Genomic DNA, 21,326 nt, shown 5'->3' with positions numbered 1-21,326 from the left:
AGGGGGTTAAAAAATATTGGCGATCGTGGGAAGAAGGGCTTCGTTTGAAAATATTCGGCGCATCTCCGTAATCTCCGCTCAATCTACGATCGCGAACAATTTCGAAACTATTTAACGTATTCCAGCTGGCGGGGCGACCATCTGACAAACACTCGGCTCCGTAATAACAATGACGTGCCATCGAAGCTATTTCGCGACAGCAATTAAAGAGCGACGCCACGAATCAGAACGAAAGATCTGGCTCTCTCGAAAAGGCAAGAATCAAATTAATCTTTTCTATGGAAGTATGAATGATTGAATCGTTGGAAATCTTTCGAAAATTTACTTAACATCAGAATTATCGATTGGTCGATTCGGATGATAGCTAATTGTTCGAGTGCAGTGGGATTAGAATTAAACTAGAAACCAGATACAGAGTAAGCAGTCTAATCATTCTCGTCAACTCTTTTCGCCAAAATACAAATAAATGGAAATTTAAACTTTTAAAATAATTCCATAATATTCTTATATCTGTAGAAGAGATGATAACTTTTTTTCTGGAAGAAAGACATTGACGATTCTTCGTGAAAAGAGGGGAATATATTCTTTCGTTCGAAATGAAAATTCAGTATCTGTCTATTTCGGTTTCAATGGAAAATCACCGGCAGAGATTTCAACGAGTGTAAAAACGAGGATCATCCAGTTGTACTCGGCAAAAAGTGTGTTTCGCAACGTGTCACGATGTTGGTCGTGGAGAAAGGCAAAGAAAGAGACGAGTTAGGACGCGTCTATACGTCTAACAGCTGTGCCTCAGAGGATTCTTTGATAAAAAACCGTTCCAAAGTGAAATTGATTAATCTATTAACGTTCGTAACACCATGTGGCTTGGAAATCATAAGCAGATGTATCCTCGCGTATTTTTTAAAAAAAGAAAAAATATCGTAATCATCGATTTGGAAACACAAGCACAAATACTTATTAACAGATTCAATAAAATGGAAATATTTGATCGTTGATCATGATCGTTCTTATTGCGTTTCGCCATTACCGGTATTTGCACACAATTACCAAATCAACTATTCGAATTATTCATCCTCCTTTCAGAAATATAAAAATTTCCATACCAACCGCACCTCAATCTCTTTCACTTTCGCCGTTTAACTTTGCGAATCATTCTGCCTTAATTAATCGAAATTATACATGGAATAAACGTATATTCTTCCCTTATTATTTTATTTTTAATTCCTTCATCCTTCAGAAAGTGTTCTAACGCTTTATTTATTCCGCGACGTGCCGAGTTTTCACTCGTCTGAATCGTTTAACGATAATCATTTCAACATTGAACGAACGAAATTATTTCGTGACGATTTCAATTATTCTCTTAATTTCTCTTTTAATAAAAAATGCGAGTCGTATCGATTTCGTAAGGGCCCGCCACTCGTCTTTCGCCCGGAGGAGGAAAGTGGAGAGGATCAAAGAATAACGGATCGTGTTCCTCTCGATTAAAAATGATCGTACTTCGGAGGGAAGAAATTGCACGATCCTCGTATTAATCTCAATTACGTTGTCAAACCTGTGCATGTCGTAATACGTTGTATCGAGCAAAAGTTCCAATTCCAATTGGAAAAGATGTCGATCGTGGAGAAAGGTGAAAAGGTTCAATCGACGTTTCTTCGATTAAAAGGTTGATCCTTTTGATCGGCAAATTAAACCGTTCTTGAGGTTCTTTTTTCCTTTTTTTTTTTATCGTCGCGAATGAATGGAAAAAGCCTGGGAAAAGTTGTGCGCGAAATGAAGTTTTTCTAACAATTAGAGAAGAATAATTTTAATAATTTCTTAATTATTCCCTTTTACTCGATATAAATTGTGCAACGTCGTTATAACGCGAACATTACGGAAGAATGGATATCAAGTTTCTGTCTCTCAATTTTTGAGGGGTGTTTCGTTCGCGTGATCGGTTTAAATTTGTTTTACGATCGTTTTCGAGAAGTCAATTTATTTCTCTCATTAAAATTTCTCCGGTAAAAGATGGTAAATTGAACTTCCGTCCGTCTCGATTGTTTCGCAAGACGTAGACGATTCATCTCGATGCAAAATTACTTGGAAGTTGAACGATTTCCAAGATGAGAAAGTATCATCGTGCACACGGATACTTGCAATCGAAACTTTCCTTCCTCCTCCTCGTCGCGATTTCAATCAGACACTTTTTACATTTGCAAAATTTCCAAAATATAAAATATAAAATTCAAAACCCCTCTCTTCGAGAATAATTTCCTCGAATAGAAAAGAATGGAGGGAATCCTCGTCTCCTTTCGAAAATAATAATTTCCCAACAACAAAGTGGAAAAACGAAACCAGTGTAACCAGGCCGAGGATCGATAGAAATCCCCGTGAAATCCGCGGCGGGGAACAGCTTTCGATCCGTTGGATCGGCTTTCAGTCGGCTGTGGATGTTTTGCGATGCGATCAGGGACAGGAAAACGATTTCTGCAAGGCCGTTCGAAAGCTGCGCATGCGTGCAGTGCACACTCGTGGCCGTCAATTAAGGCGGGCTGGGAACATCTTCACTGGCGCGAGCCCATATAAAGGCGCGCGACTTTCGAATGGGTTTTCGAAGGAGAATAGGAAAGCCTGCCTCTTCTCTCGTAAGAGGGAAGTGAATCGTTCGCCGGAGTGGAGCTCGTTTTGGAAACGTTTTAATGCTTCTTTTAACGATTTTTATTTTGGTGTAAAGAACACTCGATTGATACTCTTAGGAGGATTTAAAAGGATCTTTATGGAAATATTGTGTAACGAGAGATGTATATATATATAATATACGGATGATATTCGAGTTTATAAATAAAAAGTATTTGAGCAAAGCAATTCGACGATGGCGCCACAATTATCGCGGATAAGACAGAGAGAGAGAGAGAGAAATAAAACGAAACACGACGCTGCTCGTGATAATATAATCGTGATAAATATAAGCTGTTTACGAGTAACACGAGCATTTCCTAGTAAATATCAGGCTACCATTCATTTTGACACCTGCACTAGATAGAATTTCAATCGCGAATTTTTCAAAGAGAAGATCTTTAATCGTATAAACAGAATGTCAACGACCTCGTGTACAAATATATATACATATCGAATGTTTAATTAAAAACCGGTAACACGACATTAGACGTTCGATTGGAATTGCGTGGAACGTGTAAAGTTACTAATCGAGAAATATTACATATTGGTGGAAAAGAAGAATCCCTGAAGAATCCTTGCATCGGTGGAATTCATTGAGCTATTGAGAATAAACCACGTGTTTAAAGGTCAAAGATTCTTTGTCGAAGAAAAAGATTTGTGAATCTGTATTGAATTACGCGAAGATATTGCGAAATGTAATGCACACTGTCCGGATATTTCCCTTTTATTTAAAAAAAAAAAATTAAGACGATTTTTAAATATAATCACCTTATTATTATCAATTTCGACGATTTGTTCATTCATTCTACTCAATCTCTCACGCTCTCTTCTAATTTTCTCCTAAAAGAAAACATACATCCCCTCTTTGTCAATCAAAATTCTATATCAAAAATAAAGACTATATCGAATTCTTCCTCTATACAACATCCACAAATCTAACTTAATCCACTCTCGATTTTACTTGCACATCAAAAACTCGATTCGTCACATCCGCGACTATCCAGAAAATTCTAGATCCATCCTAAAAATTAAAATAATAATACTCGAACCACCCATTATTCCCCTATTTTTATCAATATCCTTAAAAATCTCTCTATCCAAACCATCCAAACTATCCTCCCCTCCCTTCCAAATTTTCCAAAATTCCAAAGAAGAGAGAAAAAGGAAATTCCACGAACCTAGAATCCGCCACTGTGTAAAATCAGCTTCGCCTCCCGGTATCCTGGTACCAGGTTGGAAAATTAATGCACGCGTGCAGAGAGAAAGAGAGACGATGAACCACGCGCGACGATCAGCCACGTGGTCCACGCGAGACGATCCTCCCCCGTTGGAATCGGAAAGGAACTAAAGAACTGTGAAGGAGGAGCGAGCGCGTCGCGATACACAAAAAGCAAAGAGGGGTCGTTGGACAAACCGAGAGTCAGATAATAAATTCCCAACATGGCGGTATCACGTCATCATCCCGGGTTCGTTGAACCTCGTCGGGCGACGAGGCGACGAGGGGATCCTGTGAAAAGGGGGAGGGAGGAGGGAGGAGGGAACGATGTCGTGTTTCGTGACACTTATCGAGACGCGTAACCGGGAGCGAGTAAATAACTCGTGGATCCTTCGATTCCTCGTCTCGAAAGGAGGATGGACAACGACTACCACCCCTTCGACTATCGAAAGGGCGGCAGATATAGACGGATGACAGATTTTGGAAACAGGGGGATGGACGAGTAGAGAAAAAGTTGGAAATGGTTGATCGCGTGGAATTTAATTTGGAGCGATTAACCTCCTCTCGGGGACAAATGTGGCGGAGGATTTTAATTATTTTTAATTCTTCTTGGAAAAAGTATAGTTGGATAGTTGGATGGTGCGTGTTAGTTAGGGAAGAAAATGCCACGCTTGTGAGGAAATTTTTTTCTTTCTCTCTTTTTTTATTGCAGTTTGAATACGGAGTGACCTCTCGAGGACAAATTTATGACGAGGAAGTTAATCATTTTTAATTCTTCTTGGAAAAAGTGGATCATCACGCGTATCGTACGTCAGAATTTATCTCGGAATAATCAACTTACCGTTTCTCAATTTTCTTTATTATTATCTAAAGCGCGATTCTACGATACGATCCGAAGGGTCGCGACAATATTGAAAGAATGGACCGATCTTTTCAACGAAATCTAAAAAGAATCCTTAAAGATCCCAATTTTTAATGGACTCTTACGTACTTACATTCGTCGACCCATCATCCACCGACCACTCCATCCATCGAGCACAGCCTCCTCCCCGATCTCGATCCTTAATCCCCCTTCCGTTCCCCACGGGAGGAAAAATTCGCCGATCATCGCCGATCGATATTGTCTTCACGATATTATTGTAATTAATCTTCACAACAATTATCGAACGAACATACGATAATTCGATCGCGTCGAGAAATTTTCAAAAGATGTGTGCCAGATATGTGTATCCCGGTCGGCGCGCGTAGCCGATTTCTTTTGCACGAGTCTCACGGACAATAGGCCCCGTTCATTAGAGTAGAGCCGCGGGGAATTTGGCCCATGCCAACGCGTAAGCGGGCGGCGCTCTCTCCCCTCCCTTCCTCGCCTCCCTTTTTTCTTCTTCTTCTTCTTTTTTCTCCTTTTCCCCCCTCGATCATTTTTATAAATTCATCGGCTCAATGCCGGGTCGAGGTTTCGCGGGGTTAGGTCTCGTTGAAGGAAGTTCCAGGGTCCCTCCGCGAATTGACCCCTCGGTTTGTATCGAGAGTTCGTTGAACCCCGTGCATGCAAATGAATCCGACGAATTTTTCGCCCGGTCCCCTGGTAAATCGCTGATTTACGCTTGATTTGACGACGACGACGACGACGACGACGACGACGACGATGATGATAATGATGATGATATTATTATATTTCGTTGATCGAATTCGTCGTGATCGCGCTCGATCCTTGGAAGCAAACGCGGTTTATTTTTTTCTATCTTTATAATAATAATAATAATTTGTAGCAATCGTTTGTATAGATTTGCAGTTTCTCGTAGATTTTTTTTTTTTAATTTTGCGTTATTTAGGTATAGGAAAGTTTTAGACGAAATTATGAGAGAGAAAGGTTTAATTTGAGAAGTTAAATCGATATCTATTTTTTGATATTCTTTTCAGAAGGGTATTCTCAGAGTTATGAAAACTGGAATTGAAAAAGTTCGATTAGATGCGAAGATTGGAAAGAAGAATTAAAGGCCAATTTAAAAGTTCAATTACATACAAACGTAATTATCCTACGGTATAAACAAAAAATCGGGAACACGAGATAAATAAATAAATACCTTACCTGCTTCATCAATCATTTTCGTTCTATAAATTTCCCAATCAACATGTTGAAAGTAACTTCAATAATAATCAAAATTTTAAATCATCAAGCAGGAGAATTATGAGAATTTACGAGAATTCTTCCAAAAAAAAAAAAAAAAACAAACGACATTATTTCCTCGAGCATCGATCTAAGATTCCTAAGGAAGGTACTCTCTCTCTCTCTCTCTCTCCATCCATCCTCCATCATCAGCCGAAAATATCGGCACGGAACGTGACGTGGAGCGCGTGCTCCATCGACAGACCAAACACATCGCCTCGATCGGTTTTTCGAAACTCGCGATCGATGTCGAAAGAGGAGGAGGAGGAGGAGGAGGAGGAGGAAAAATAATAGAAAAAGAGAGAGAAGAGCGATGGAGCTTCGAAGGGGCAGTCAATCACCCCAATAAAAAAGCCCGCCCCGAAATTGCGCGTCGCGAGAAATTGACAATTGAATTACAATCGAGGCTAATCGTTCGGCATCGATTCGAATCTTCCTTGTGACAAGGGGGGATAATAATATCTTGCCCGTTACGAAACATTTCTCTCTTTTTTTTTCTCTCTCTCATTGACGGCACGTGTATACCGTTTTCGAATAAAAATATCACATCGATACAGATTTTATCGAAGAAATTAAATTTCTTAATTTAATCTTCATAAAGAATCTATGGAATCTATGCAAAGGTATACGTTTCAATTATACATCGTGTAATTTTTTTTTTTATATACGTACGGTTAAGTAAGAAAAGTATTAAACAATAAGCGAGATTCGTTGCACGAGATAGAGAAACAATTTATCACGGTCGAAATGGAAAGTATTCGAGTATTCAAATAATTTTATATAATACGCGTGGTTAAAATTCTTGGATAATTTATGGTATTGACAATATCAGAAATAAATGGTCTTATATCGCGTTAGATATTTGATATTATCGGGAAAATCTGTTGTGTAAAATGTGATAGGGGATCGTAAATCATTTCTCAATCTTGTAACGACGTTATTTTAAATAATATAACGATATCGAATCGGATGATGTAACGTAATACGAAATAATGATATAATACAAAATTTAAGTAATATAGTAAAATAGCGTAATAACAATAGACAATATCGCACGGTTATCACGGGAATGTTTTTACGAGACTATGATCAACTTTATTTCTAAGTGTAGCAATTTGCTACGCTAGCTACTCCCTTTATACGGACACAAAAATGTTTACTCTTCGTTTCTTTTCTACCATCGTTTCTACCATTATCTTCTTTATTTCTATCTTCCACTTTGTAACATTATATTTTCAAGTTAAAAATTATTATGATAGAAAATTCGTATTTTTCTTTTTTGCAATTTTGCCATTGATAAAAATAATATAATAGCGAAAGATAGGCAAGAAATCGGACAATTGTCGATAAAAATGTAATTAAAGGATCAGAAAATTTTTTCCTAACTAAAGAAGGAACTAAAAGAAGGAATCCAATTGTCTATCACAAGTAGATAGATTCCAAGAACAAATTACGATAAAAATGAAATTTAAAACAAAGAGAGAAACACGAAGAATCTACCATCACCATCTATAATAAATCTAAAATAACCTAAAATTTATGAGGGGGAAAAAAAAAACTCGTCGCCAAAAAATCGAACGAAAGCAAAGGAAAAAATCTCCTCCTCTCCTCGTCGCGTTTATATGAACGCATTGTTCATAAAAATACATACGCGACAAATAGTTACGTCATCAGAGTGGAGCAGAGAAACGAAGTAGCGATTGCGTGCAGGGGGAGGAAGGGAGGGAGGGGAGCACACAAAAGGGAGCCGGAGAGACTCTCGTCGACTTGCGTTTCGTCGTCGTCGTACTACGTTGCACGCACGTAGAAAGTTTTATCGTGTCGTTCCGGTGAACGATTTTGCCGGAACAATTTCCAGAAGTGGAACGGTTGCCTTTGTGGCTTCGATCCGGCCGATTCGCTCCGTCAAATCGGAGAAATTGCCGGCTTTGGGGCGGCGGTTTCATGAACCGGGAGTTTAATACGCGAAAGACAGGAATATGGCGGCCGTGTACGTGGCAAAAAGGGAGGGATGGGGACAGGGAGTAGCCCTATTGTGAAATTTCTCTGTGCGCGTGCGAGGATTAAGTTTTTCCTCGCGGGGAGTTCGGCATCTCGTCGTTGTTATTGTTATGGAAATCGGCCTATTGTGCAACGACGAATACCGCGACGTAAGACTACATTTTATTGGGTTAGATTTCAATTACGAGCATTGTCGTTGCGTAGGAGAGAAGGAGAGAGGGGGGAAGGAAGGAATATTGAGTCGTCGCGCTTGGAATAAAAAAGAAAAAAAGAAAGAAAGAAAAGAAAAGGAAAAAACGACACGTTTATCGCTCGTCGTAATTTATATGTCGTAAGATTGGAACAGTGGATTCATTATATATAAACGTTCGAGAATGTGTAATATTGGTCGTTGAAGTTATCCTTATCTCGCCACGATTAATTCACCGTCATTTTTCAAATGATCAGAGTTAGTCGCTTGGTCTATCTATTTGAGAATCGTTGAATTTTGATTCCATTGTCGTCTAAGATCTAAATTCTAAATTCAGATTCTAAATCACCCCTCTATCTGTGTCTATCCACCATTGGCCGATCCGTTATCAGGTGGTTCGCTCGTTTCTTTCTGAGAAAAAACGGTTCAACGAACCCTCGAGCACGAGTCATCCCGTATCACAGAGGTTAATTGGGGTTGTAACTTTCTCCGATTTGATTTATGCCCGCGAAACATTGTCGCTCGATGCCGGCTTTCTTCTTCTACCGCCGACAGTTTTCCAACACGCGTTGCAGGACCGAGATCGATTATTCTCGACGGAGGAGGGAAAATCGAGGGTGAGTGATCAAGAATTGACACAGAGATCGATATTTAATCGCGCTATTGTTTCCGCAATCTTTCCCCCTTCTTGATGAATCTTTAATGCAAACCAAGATATTTTGAACTTGAGGAAGAGAGAGTGCAACGAGATAAAATTTATTTATTATAAGAATGTTTTATTATAAGCAATGTATTCATCTGTTCAATTTTAATTTAAGAGATTTAATCTAGTCGAGGTTGATGAAATTTTGACGTGGAAGGAGAAGTAGAGGTAGTACGATAGTAAAAAATAATTCACACGAGTAAATTTACATTTTGAAACTGGATGAAGGATTTGCTGATGATGAATTTGCAAAGGGTTTATTGTCGAAGGGTCGAAGAAAGGATTAAAGAAGAAAGGATTTATATGGAAAATAATTCAAGAATCTGTGCACAATCGGTGTTAATAAGAATACTAAAGCCAATTTGATCCTCTTAAATATTCCTTTTTTGTATTTGACATTAGGTCGATTCAAGAATCTTAATATAATTAATGGTAAGAGGATTAAAATCCATTTCATCCCCTATTATTCGTAATTTCGAGCACGAGAAACAATCAAATTTTATATTTATTCAAAAAGTCCAAGTGTATTAATATTTATTACCAGCTTTGCATTCTAAATGCAAACTTACTTACTCTTTATGATGGTCTAATTACGTATATTACTCGGACCATACGGTGGACCAATATTATAAATTGTACTTCAAATCTACAATTGGACCACGGTGTCTTGTGACATCACGATTCAGGGTTCAATTACGCCTCAAGGTTGCTCCTCTCGTGTGCCTTCGTTGACCTATTTTTACCATGCCATGGAAATTTTTTCAAAAGTTTTGTTGTATTGAAGCGCGATCGGGAACAACGAATGCACGATATATTTCATCTTACTCTTAATATTTATATTTTTCTTTAATCGTGAGAAGATCAAATAAATTCCAAATAAATTAAAATTTTTTAAAATTCAAATAAATAGAAATAATTCAATTCTCAATATCGTTCGTTGAAAATCTAAAAAATATTTGTAACAACAATAATTTCAAACAATGAGTAATTTCTTTATTTCTATCATATCGTAAAATGGACATATATAAAATTATATTTTCTAAATTGATATTTCATCCAATTCTCTTTCAATTCTTAACATTAATTTTCCCATAAAAAAAATTTGTTGTTCTACTTTTTCAAAAATGGAACAGATCCATTATACTATTACTATAAAAAAAAAAGAAGAAGCAAAGCAAAAGAGTTTATTAAAGCTCTCGCACGTCGTAAAACGGTATCCTCTCTTTCTCTCTTCCACGCCCTACAACGTGGCGAGTGGTGGGGAGATCTCGCCTCGCGATGGCCTTGAGCGGCCATCGATTTCACGCGAGCTATAAATCGCGTCTAACTCCATTTTTCTAACGAACGATCTGGCTTATTCGCGCCAGCTGGTTTACAGCTGGAACGTCGACAATGTTGCTGTTTGGCCGTGTTAGATGATCGATCCGCCGGTTCATAAATTTCCTCGGCGATATGCAAATTTTCAGCCGATACTCAACAGTCGGATCAAACGGTGGCATTCTCGCTCTTGTATGAATAATTATGCCGCGGCCTTTCAAGAGCGGCGTCTCGTTCGACAGAAGCCGGAATCGTAACGATCCTTCCAACGTACACGGATCGTAAATTTGCAATACCGATATGCAAATGGTCGAAGCGCGTGCTTATCGTCTCGGCCGACTAACCGTATCACAATCGCGGTAATTGTCGGTAAATTGAGTTATCAGCGGCTCGTTTCAGCGGCTGTTCATTCCACGGTTACCCTTACTGTAATTTTACCGGTTTCACGATTTCGTTTCAGAAGAGAGCGACGTATTATGAAACGAGTCGTTTGTTAATTATTGTCGCTTTTACGATACACGATAAAAGCGTGGTGGTTTTATTCGTCGGATGTTGGAATGTTGGAAGGAATAAAGGTAATTAAATTTTAGAGTTAATTTGAAGAATTAAAATTTTGCCCGAACCATGTGTCGTGTTATAATGGAGATTTAGATTTATTCTTATAATCCTTTCGATATCTGAAGGGTTACGTTTCACGATTACTTATTTTGTTTTGTATTTAATTATTTATTTTTTTTTTCAGTTAATAACGAATAATAATAATTGCGTGTTACAATTCGATATTAATTTTTTTTTTAATCTGTTTAGAAGAATTTTCTAATTTTCCAGGGGAGAAAAAAATTGAAGATTTTCTTCATAATTAAATTTTCTATCACGTTGTATTTATACTTTTATATATCGTTATTTTATTAATGATGATGTAGAAAATGTTATCTAATAAAAATAATTAGCAGATAAAATAGGAAGATAAACTGGGGAAAGAATTCGTGACTCATTCCAGTAGTTGTTCTTGAGTAAATATGTAGATTAATGTAGATAATATGTAGGTTAAATAGCCTCAAGTATGGTGATTTGATCGTGTAACAAATTACGTATCTGTCGACATTACTATGTAAAAAAAAGCGGCAAAAAATTTTATTTTTCTTTCTTTTTTTTTTTTTTTTTTTTTTTCTAATGACTCGCTGCAAATGCGTGTTGTCGAGGAACTTTTTTTTTTGTAGAATAATAATAAAATCGGTTGATTTTGCATATTATATTGCGTATTGAATACGCAAATTAGTAGTCGGAACGAAAGAACTAGACTTGCGAGAAAGTCAGCGACAATAAAATCGTCTCTCTCGACATTTGACTATTTTTTTATCTACGTTTGATTGATCGATGCATAAACCTACTTTCTAGTTAAATTCTCCAAAATTGCACTTCCTAACATCAGGAGATCGTAAAATCAGACTTCAAAGAACTATCTCTATCTATCAACTCTTTGCCAACAACACGTGCGAAGAAAGACGAACTTTGAAGACTCCAGAAGAGTATGATAAATATTAAGATCTAGGGAAATTTTCAATAATTAACCATTCTTTTATTATGAATAATATTATAACTAGCAACGTGTTATTTTCCTCAGATATTTTCTTATATTCATTATTTATTTATTTTTTTGAAAACTTTATATCACTTTCTTCAGCATTCAATTTTATTTTTATTATTTTCAAGTATTCGAGTATAAATTTAATTGGCGAGTTTACATTTTCCATATCAAAGCAATTTTATCGCAATTTATACTTTTCTTCTGAATCCATACTTTACGATATTTAGAAATTACAAATTCAATAATCGAATAAAAATTTATTTATTAAAAATCGTCAAGCGTTGTGCATTGGTCGTCGGTGATTGGTCGTCGACAATTTAAAAAGTCAGGGTGAGAATCGCTGTAGGCAAAACAGAGGTTGATATCGGTCGGTAAATCGAGCTATCGAGCACATTTCGATTTTTTCGCCTAGCTGGAAAGCGTCCGTGGACCGTGCAAGCTATCTTCGCGGGTATCTTTTGCCTGGAAAGTGGGACGCCGCTGCGTCTACCTCTTTTATCTCTCTCTCTCTCTCTCTCTCTCTTTCTCTCTTCTCCTTTTTCTTCTTCTTTTTCACTTAACCTCCCTCTCCATTTTGCAGGACGTTTTATCACTTTGCTATCGCGCGTAGCTCGCAATAAGTAGCGTAGTAGAAAGTACGAGCGTTTGGTGGTTGTATTTTAGCTTTCACGATCAGATAGCCGGGGCCAGTGTACGCATGCGCGCCGCCATTTTATTATCGCGCTTTTGCTTTCCCGCCTTTCTTTCTTTATCTCTCTTTATTTTTCCCTGTTTCTCGAGCGTGACGATTTTTAAATCGGAAAATACGAGTCGATTTGAATTCACTTGTGCCTTTCTTAAATAAAATATTATATTTGGCGTCTCTTTTCGATTTTCAATATATGATAACGAGATATTTGATGTCCCGTTCGTATGAAATGTTTTATACCAAGCTATAAAACTTTGTATAGATTTGAAGAAGTATAATTTATTTGTCCCATTAGAAACAGTGATGTAATATAGCACAATGTATTTAATGGAATCTAAGATAGTATTTAATATTCAGATATAAAGATAAATTATAATAATCATTAGTGTTCACCATTTCTTTCTATCTTAATGCTAATACTTTCTATCTTAATCATTCATTTAGTGACCAGGATAACTCGAATTAGATTTGAGTTTTAGATTGATTGAATTTTATAATATATGTAGTTTTAATTTATATTTTGCGCGAAAAAAAAAAATTAAACTATACGTAATTCATACAAGCATAAAATTTTATTTATCTTTCATGCTCATATTTATCTTTCATTCAAATATGGAGTTTCATGGTTCTTATCAAGTATTTTTTATTTTCTATCTCTCTCTTACGTCTCTCATTTACTCGGGGAAAAAATAGAGAAAAGTAGGGTAATTTTAAAAGAAATTTTCGTAGTAGTTTACGAGTAACAGAATCGTATCGTGCTCGCAAAAAAAAAAAAAAAATTCTCCCTACGACGAAAGGCGGCTGCAGGAAACCCGTTTCGTTCGCTGCACCCAAAACGAGGTTATCTCGGTTCTCACCGAGCCGCGCGTGCACCACGCGTGTAATTTCGATATTCTGCACAATTTCTGCCGTGTCGACATCGGCCACGACCCTTCTTATCCCTTCTCATCTCTCCTTTTTTCCCCTCTCCCCTCCCTCAAAACCGCGTACCGTTGCAACAGTAACCGAGAGGAGAATTCCATTTTCGAATGAAAAAACTATCCTCCAACTATTTTTCGAAAATGCAAATGCAATCATTTAATAATTTTCTCGTTTCGTTTCATTCATGGGAAAGATTTTAAATTACCAAATATAATTGGAAAATTATTTAAATCGATATTATCGTATATCGTCGTTTGATAAATTTTTCCAAATTTGTATGAGCACTCTGAATACGTGAGATGTTGGATTTTTAAACGAATTTTTAAACGCGCCGCTCCTCGAGGTTTCAAATGACACTTTAAATACCGGCAACAAAACTGTTCCTCTCGTGGTGAAAATCGATAGTTCTCGAGTGTTAATCGTTATTTCGAAATGAAAAAGTTTTCTCTCACTCTCTTGAAAATATTTTTTTTACCAACATTTCTCGTTTATACGTTTCGTTGGCTTTAATCGAGAGAGAGAGAGAGAATATACAAGATTGTTTCTAAATTCGACAAGCTTGAAATAAAATTGTAAAGCGCGTCAACTTTGTAACGTTTACGAGTTTCTTTTCTCTTGTTAAAAATGAGAATCAACAGACGATTTCGACAAAGGAAATTGTGAGCATTTTTTTGTTTTTTTTTTTTTTTTTTTTTTGTTCTTATAGAAATGTAAAATCGTAGAAAGCATTGGTTTAATCTCTAAGGAAAAATTTGCAAAATATCCTTGACTCCCAATATCATTATACCAATTTCACGGTATAAAATTCGGATAAAATTTCCATTTAAAAATTAAAAATTACGAATTCAAGAAAAATTTTTTTAAAGAAAGGAATCTCGTATTATTCAAAAACGTATTATAATAACGATTTCGGTCAAATCGAAATAAAATACTATTCTAATTTACGAGCAATTTGCAAACAAAAGAGGGAAGGAGGATGGAGTGAGAGACGAGACGATGTCCGGTTAAAAGGATCACAAAGAGAAAAAAATCGAGTGCAGCGCACTCGAGTGAAAGAAAAAAAAAAAAAAAAAAAAAAGAAGAGAAAAATGTTTCTGGCGCACAGAGAAGAAAAACAGGGACGAACGAGACAAAGCGTCGTAATTTTTCGGCAACAGCTCGCGAATATACGAGCTTTGCTGATTCTTCTTTCATGATTTTTCTCGCTATCGTGATCCATCGATCGCGATCGAGTACGTGCAAGCTAGCGATAGTTTCGAAAAAGATTTTTGAGAAAAGAATTTTTTTTAATCCTGAATAAAGGTTAATTTTGAAAGTGTATCTTCTAAGCATTTTTCTTTTTTGGAGTTGTATAAGAATTATGAAGATTTTTGAAATTTTTTTCTTTTAATTCGAACGAAAAATTTGGAAACGCGATTAACGTGTATTTATTGGATTGCGTTATTGAGGTGGAACAGGTTTGGAAAAATATAAGTAGGAAAGGAAATTCATTCGGGAATATGTATGGAAGATAGTAGAGAAAATTGGTTTCGTATTTTTATCGTATAGAAATATGGGTCACGAAGAAAGAGGATAGATTGAGAGAGAATTTTACGATGTCGAGGAAAATAAATGAAATAAAATGGAAAATGATATTGATACAGATATAGTTATTTGTTGAGGATTTCATGTTTTTTTATCCTTTTTTCCCTCTCTCTCTCTTCTTCAAGAGTTTAATTGGAAATAAAGTTTTAGAGTGTGAAATATGAAAAAAAAAAAAAAAAAAAGGAAAGGAAAAAAAAGGTGATATAGCCTAGTTTCCAGTTTTTACAATTTAAAAATAGAAAAAAATGAAGGAATGAATAAAGCAAAAGATGATATAACCCAGTTTCCAGTTTTTGCAATTGAAGAATAAAAAAAAAAGTGACAAGAAATTAAGTGGTCCATTACCTCTTTTTCCTTCAATATTTAATAAACAAATTCTTTCAGTTCAATTTATTTTTTCTTTGATCCAAAACTATTTAATTCTTGCTCTAAAACATTCCAAACATTCTCCGGATGTTAAAACTTTCGTATAACATCACTTTTATATAAATTTTCTTATCCACTACAAACAATTAAAAAAAAAAAAATAAGTATTTCAAAAGAAAACAAAATTCACTCACCTACAAGTATTCCAAAATCAAAATCCCAAAAGTTAAATACTAATACCATTCGAATTCCCCTCTCGAAAAAAGTAAAAGCAAACGCGATACGATAAAATCACTTTGACAATAATTTTCCTTACCTACAATTAAGGAACAAGTATTCCAAAATTCCCGATTGCATAACATCCCCGATCGTACTATAACTCACTGGAAGCGAATCACCACGTAGCCTCTCCGGCTCGGTCGAAAAGTTGGAGGCGAGAGGATCGTGTGCACCCATCGCTGGTGCAACGCACGGAGGATGGCTGGGTGCGCGCGGGCGCAAGTGTGTGTGTGCGTGTGTTGTACGTGTGTGCACGCGCGCGCCGACTGGGTAGGTGCACCGCCACGGAGGAGAGTAAACGCAATAACTGTATCTCTGGTCCAGGGGGTCACTGTTCCACGACGAGTCCGCTCGACTGTTCGTTCTCTCGGCTTCTTGCCTTATACACGGTGTCCTCGAAGCATCGTGCGCTACGGAGGGGAAAAGAGCGCGGGGAATCCGGTTTTTTTTCTCTTTTTTTTTTTAGTTTAATGCGAAAAAATAATGGAAGGTAGAAGGACGACGATTTTAATCGTCGATTGGTTTTAATATTTTCTTTTTCTTTTTTTTTTTTTCTTGTACATCGATGCTCGGCGTTTCTGTTGTATCGATGGATAAAATTTAAGCGAGTAAATTTTTTGTTTTACAGAGATACGTTAATTCTTGTATCTTTTGTTCACTTTAAATTTATTTGATCATTTTATTGTATCGAAAGTATGTGAAATTTTATTTATGGATCATTATCTTCTATTTTTCCACGCCTTTTTTTCAACGAGAATACTAATGTTCGAGTTGCATTTTTAAAAATTTTGTCGTTTAAAAAAGTATATTTGTAACGAAGAGGATGGATCGTAATTTGGTAATGCCGAGTCAAAAAAGTATTTATAAGTACATATAGAAACGCGTTTAAAAATATAAGCAGGCTTGGAAAACGAATAACATTACGGCATAAATGTATGTATGTTATTGTTAGAAATTTCTTGAATAAAGGTTGACGTAATTTCTCGCGTTGAATCGTGAAATAGAATAATTTTAAATCGTCCAAACTTCGGCCGTAACAATATCGCAGATAGAAAGAAATATCACAAAGTTATAATTCCGCTGGAAATACTTTGGCGATAGTGAAACATTTGGAACGAGTTGGAAGATTTTTCTCTTAAATTTTTTCCGTTCCTCCAAGATTTCCAAGTATCCTACTGGGATATTCCGAAGAAACATTCGTCAATCGAAGATCTCGTTTCTTTAATTCCCTCGTTCGCGAATCTTCCATCTTTTTGAAACTTTAATCCACTGTATCGATACGTGGAATACATATCTCGAAGATGTTTGAGAATATAAAGAGATTCTCAGCTATCGTACATCATCTTCTTCCATTATTTATTTCTCTTACATCGAACGATCCTCCATGTTGGAAGATCAAAAAAATTACAAGGAACATTCCCTTTCTTCCTCCAGCGGATATATCTTAGATTTTAACAAAACCTACGTATATCACATTTAATTCAACATTTTGTTTCTTGCGGTGGGGAAATTTTTCCCCCGATAAATAAATAAATCTCCACTCCCCGCGAATCCTTCCGAGTGTGCACCGTTATTTTTCCACGGGTTGAACGAGGATCCGTTCCGGATCGATACCCGTTTGCCCCAGTTCGGCCACCCTTGCTTCTCTCGAAAAGTGAAAACAATCAGATGTCCACATGTCCCTGGCCACATCGTTTCCCTTTCACTTCTTACCACCGGACCCGCGCCACCCTTAGCAAGCGAGCGCACCCTTTCCCTTTCGCTTTCCCCGTCCGGTTTTCCGCCACAATGAACCGACGCCTACCAGAGAAGAAAGGCCTCCACGCGATGTTTATTCGTTACTTTTTTTTTTTTTTTTTTAAACGCGTCGCGATTCCATCTCGAAATTGTCGACAACAGTTGACGAGGAGAGCGAAAAAAGAAAGAAAGAAAGAGAAATAAATTAATTATTTTCTTCCACGAAATATTAGATTATTCTCAACAATATTTTATAATTGTAATTGTTCGATTCGATTTCGAGCCTCGCGTCGACGAAACGCCATAATTTTAAAAGATGAATCGATCAAATTAGGATAAAATAAAAATTGAAAGAGGGCAATCCACGTGAATGAAGCGCGACAAATGCCGTTAATGGATCGATAATTAAGTGTAATTAGATGAACAAATGAAAAGGGAGAAGAAAGAGGAGTTTTTAGAGAAGAGTTTTCTCCGTTCTTTTTTCCAATCGATTTAGCAAAATTGATCCGGTCGCGTGAATTCGCTGCTCCTCCCAGCCCCCGTTTTCCAGCCCCCGAAGGGAGGCCCCCTTTCTCCCTCGTTTTTCTTCTTCCTCGTTTTTTTTTTCGCGCGTGCTTCCCCACGGTTTACCCGGAATAATGACCCAATAACACAGCTGACCGGGATTTACGTTTACAGCCCGTGAACTGGATCCGCAAGGCGGGAGCGTTAACGAGTTGCCGGGAACAATGGGATACACGACGCGCGAGAGAGAAATCGGCCGCAAAAATTCCCGTTTGAATATTCCACCAGGCTTGGTTTCGTAGCAATAAATTTTCGTTTCGTCGGTATTTTTTGGGGGGGAAGGAAAATAATTTCGGGGAAATAATGATGCTCGATAGAAACAATGATTCTTATGTGTTGATTATTATCGAATTTTTATTTCACCTATTGCGAAATATTCATTATAGGATATTATTTCGTAACGTTTACTTTTCTTATTAATATAATCAATTCGAAGCAATCAATGGAGCATTTCAAACGACTCAACGATTTACCGGATTTTCGAATAAATATCTTCTTTCAAATGTTATTCGAGCGTTTCAATACTTTAAACAATTGAAGTAACTTTATTCGAAACACTCTGCTTCGACACAATAATACATATATACATACCCGTCAAAATAAATACGCGTTCTCATTGTTCTCAGAAACGAAAAGGCTGGAAGGCAAATATAAACGAAGCGCGGCGACAATCGATCCTTTCCAATTCCCTTGGATAAACGGAACATTTAACGCGACGTCCACGTCGTCATCACCGTCATCATTGTGCACGCAATCTGCCCACGACGCGAACTTCGTGCCCGACATTCTGCCTGGGAAAACAGGCGAGACAAAGACAAAGAGACGGCGATGGTGAAAAATGGATGGAACGCGGACACGATTGGGAAATGGGCGGCAAACATCATCGGTGACGCCATTGATCGAGCGGTGGTTATGGTAATTTCGCCGTTGCAAAAGAGAACGTCGCTTCGAAGGGGACAACACCCGATTTGTCCATGGGCGCCTTTTCACCCGCCGTCCCGTGGAAATTCGATTTTTGCATAAACACGTGGGTTCCGCGTGGGCGGATCAGACCGACGTGGGCGATCGGCGCGATTACGGTGTTGGATGATGCGTCATCCTCGATCCCCTTCACGAGCGGAACAATTCGGACCCGCTGTTCCGGGAGGCGCTCTTCAAGGAGCAACGTTTCTATTACACTTTTCCAGCAAGTTTCATTTCCCCTGGCATCGATTCGAGAGAAATGGAATTTTTATTTCGAAGAGGAGGGTGTTGGTATCTCTTTTCTCGAAGAGATTTGGAGTTGATTATTTATTTTCGATACTTTCACTGCGACTCACTTAATGAAGACGTAATATATAATCTTCACGATACATTTTTACAATTTTACCACGCGCTGTGTATTCAAGGGGAAAATTCACGAAAATTCTAATCGAAGGGGGTGTTATTTTTCATCCAGTCTCTCCCTCCATTCGCAATAACAACGACGACGCTGAATAAAAGCCGATAGCGCGGCGTTATCACCGCCCAAAGCGAGCCACAAATCAAGCAAAGCTTGCCCGCCAAGTATTCTTAGCTTCTCGATAAAAAAAAAAGGGGGAGAGAAAAAGAGAGGAGAAATGCCGAGTTACGAGAGTGTCGTTGCAAATAAATCGCAACAACGAGACTCGTATTTTTTCGCGATCCTGTTTTTTTCACTTCGCTTCTTCTTCTTCTTCTTTTTCTAAAGGGTGATAACGACTAACCCGTGTATGTCGAAAGAACGATACGAGGGAAAGAAGAAGAGAAGAAGAGTATTCTTCTCGACAATTTTTTTCTTTGCATCGAGTTTCTTTTAGAAGAAATTTCTTCACGGAATGGAATGGAATGGAAGATTAATCGATTTGCACGATGATCGATGATGGCGAAATTAATTAGATTAAATGAAATCGAGGGTACAAAGAGGAATGAAAGAGTGTAATGAACGAGGGTGATAAAGCGATACATTATTTTCCCCGATAAAGATTCCCCTCGGATACAACTTAATTCTCGTAACAGGCAGTTACATCGTGAATATCTCTAATCCATTATCGTTACGCTAATTTCAATTTCGATAAAAATTGCTTAAACTTGACTTTTTACGAGCAAGTACGTATGGACGACACTTATCTCGGATCGAATCTTGAACGATATTCGTATCAATCGCCACTGACTTATTATTTTCTCGCCAATTCCTCGACTCTTAAAAAAAAGAAAATGAAGAAACCAAACCAATTCGAAGATAAGCTCACAGATCAACACGATCAAACTAATTCCCCTTCATCTTCTCCAAAAATCTACGAAAACATTGAAAACAATCCTGTTTAAAAGAAGAAGAAGAAGAAGAAAAAAAAATGAAAGTGAACGAAACGAAACGAAATAATTATCCCATCATTCGACACGATGCAACCACAAACACTTGTAAACACAATCGCGTGTGCGTGTAAGTCGGACGTTGAGTGATGATATCAAGTATATATACGACTGTGTGTCACGGGTCATCGGCCCTCGGATATTCTTGGCAATTCTCTCCCTCCCTCCCTTTCTCTAACTCTACTTTTATTTTATTTTTCCCTCGGTCTTCGACGACTCCAGAGACGAGCCTCGATATCTCGCATCTCTTCTCTCCCTTCAGATCTTCTTCTTCTTCTTCTTCCTCCTCCTCTCGCCACCCCCTTCGATCGAATTATTAGAAGGCGATCGAAGGGACGTCCTGCCCTTCCGGACGCGGCTAACGAGAAAAATCATGGAAAGGGAGGAGGAGGAGGAGGAGGATCGATCCTTTCCTGTCTCCAATTGGAACGTTGTCAGGGGAGTGTACCTACGTTTCGAAGGGTGAGAAGAAAGAGAGAGAAGTGTTTTTATTTTGGAATTAGTTTGAAATCGATTTCTTTCCAATTCACTTGCTTTTAATTTTCGTTCGAGGGTAAAGATTCTAGTTACTTTTACACTCGTGAAAGCGATTCTAAATTCATTTTACTCTTGAATTTATTCATTTATTCATTTATTAGGTTAAGGAACGGAATATGATGAGATATTTGGTAACAATGGGGTGGAGGATTAGTGAATAAGGGAAAGGATTTTTGAATGAACTTTTTTATCGTTTTTTATCGTTTCAAGATTTTTAATGTTTTATTTTCCATGAAGTTGGTTAATGAGATACAGAATAGAGTGGAACAGAATATGAGACTGTGAAAGTAGTTGAAAGTAGATGCTTGTAAGAAGATTCTTACTCTCCTAATTTCTTTTTTCCAAGAATATTTTTAATTCGTAAGTTTAAAATGTATCGTAAACGTGATTTTACAAAATGAAAGTATAAAAAATTGAAACATTTTCAAAACTTTTGCACC

General features: G+C 37.4%; 2 long non-coding RNA genes across 2 annotated transcripts in view; both read left to right on the top strand.

The window, feature by feature from the left end:
- Positions 1–19,395, top strand: part of LOC105736958 (uncharacterized) — a 57,182-nt gene extending 37,787 nt beyond the window's left edge. Inside the window, exon 4 of the long non-coding RNA XR_001112955.3 lies at positions 18,606–19,395. This is a non-coding gene — a long non-coding RNA (uncharacterized LOC105736958). The remainder of the gene's footprint in view (positions 1–18,605) is intronic.
- LOC147656639 (uncharacterized) lies at positions 126–993 on the top strand. The gene is made up of 2 exons (XR_015294016.1): positions 126–416; positions 517–993. It is a non-coding gene; the product is annotated as an uncharacterized LOC147656639 (long non-coding RNA).
- Positions 19,396–21,326: the final 1,931 nt, after the last annotated feature.

This window comes from Apis florea, unplaced genomic scaffold (genome assembly GCF_048593485.1).
Source record: "Apis florea isolate Af1SG1 unplaced genomic scaffold, ASM4859348v1 contig_3517_pilon, whole genome shotgun sequence".
Classification (NCBI taxonomy): Eukaryota; Metazoa; Arthropoda; class Insecta; order Hymenoptera; family Apidae; genus Apis; species Apis florea.
The sequence above is the reverse complement of the archived record's forward strand: the minus strand, read 5'-3'. Positions and strand labels throughout refer to the sequence as shown.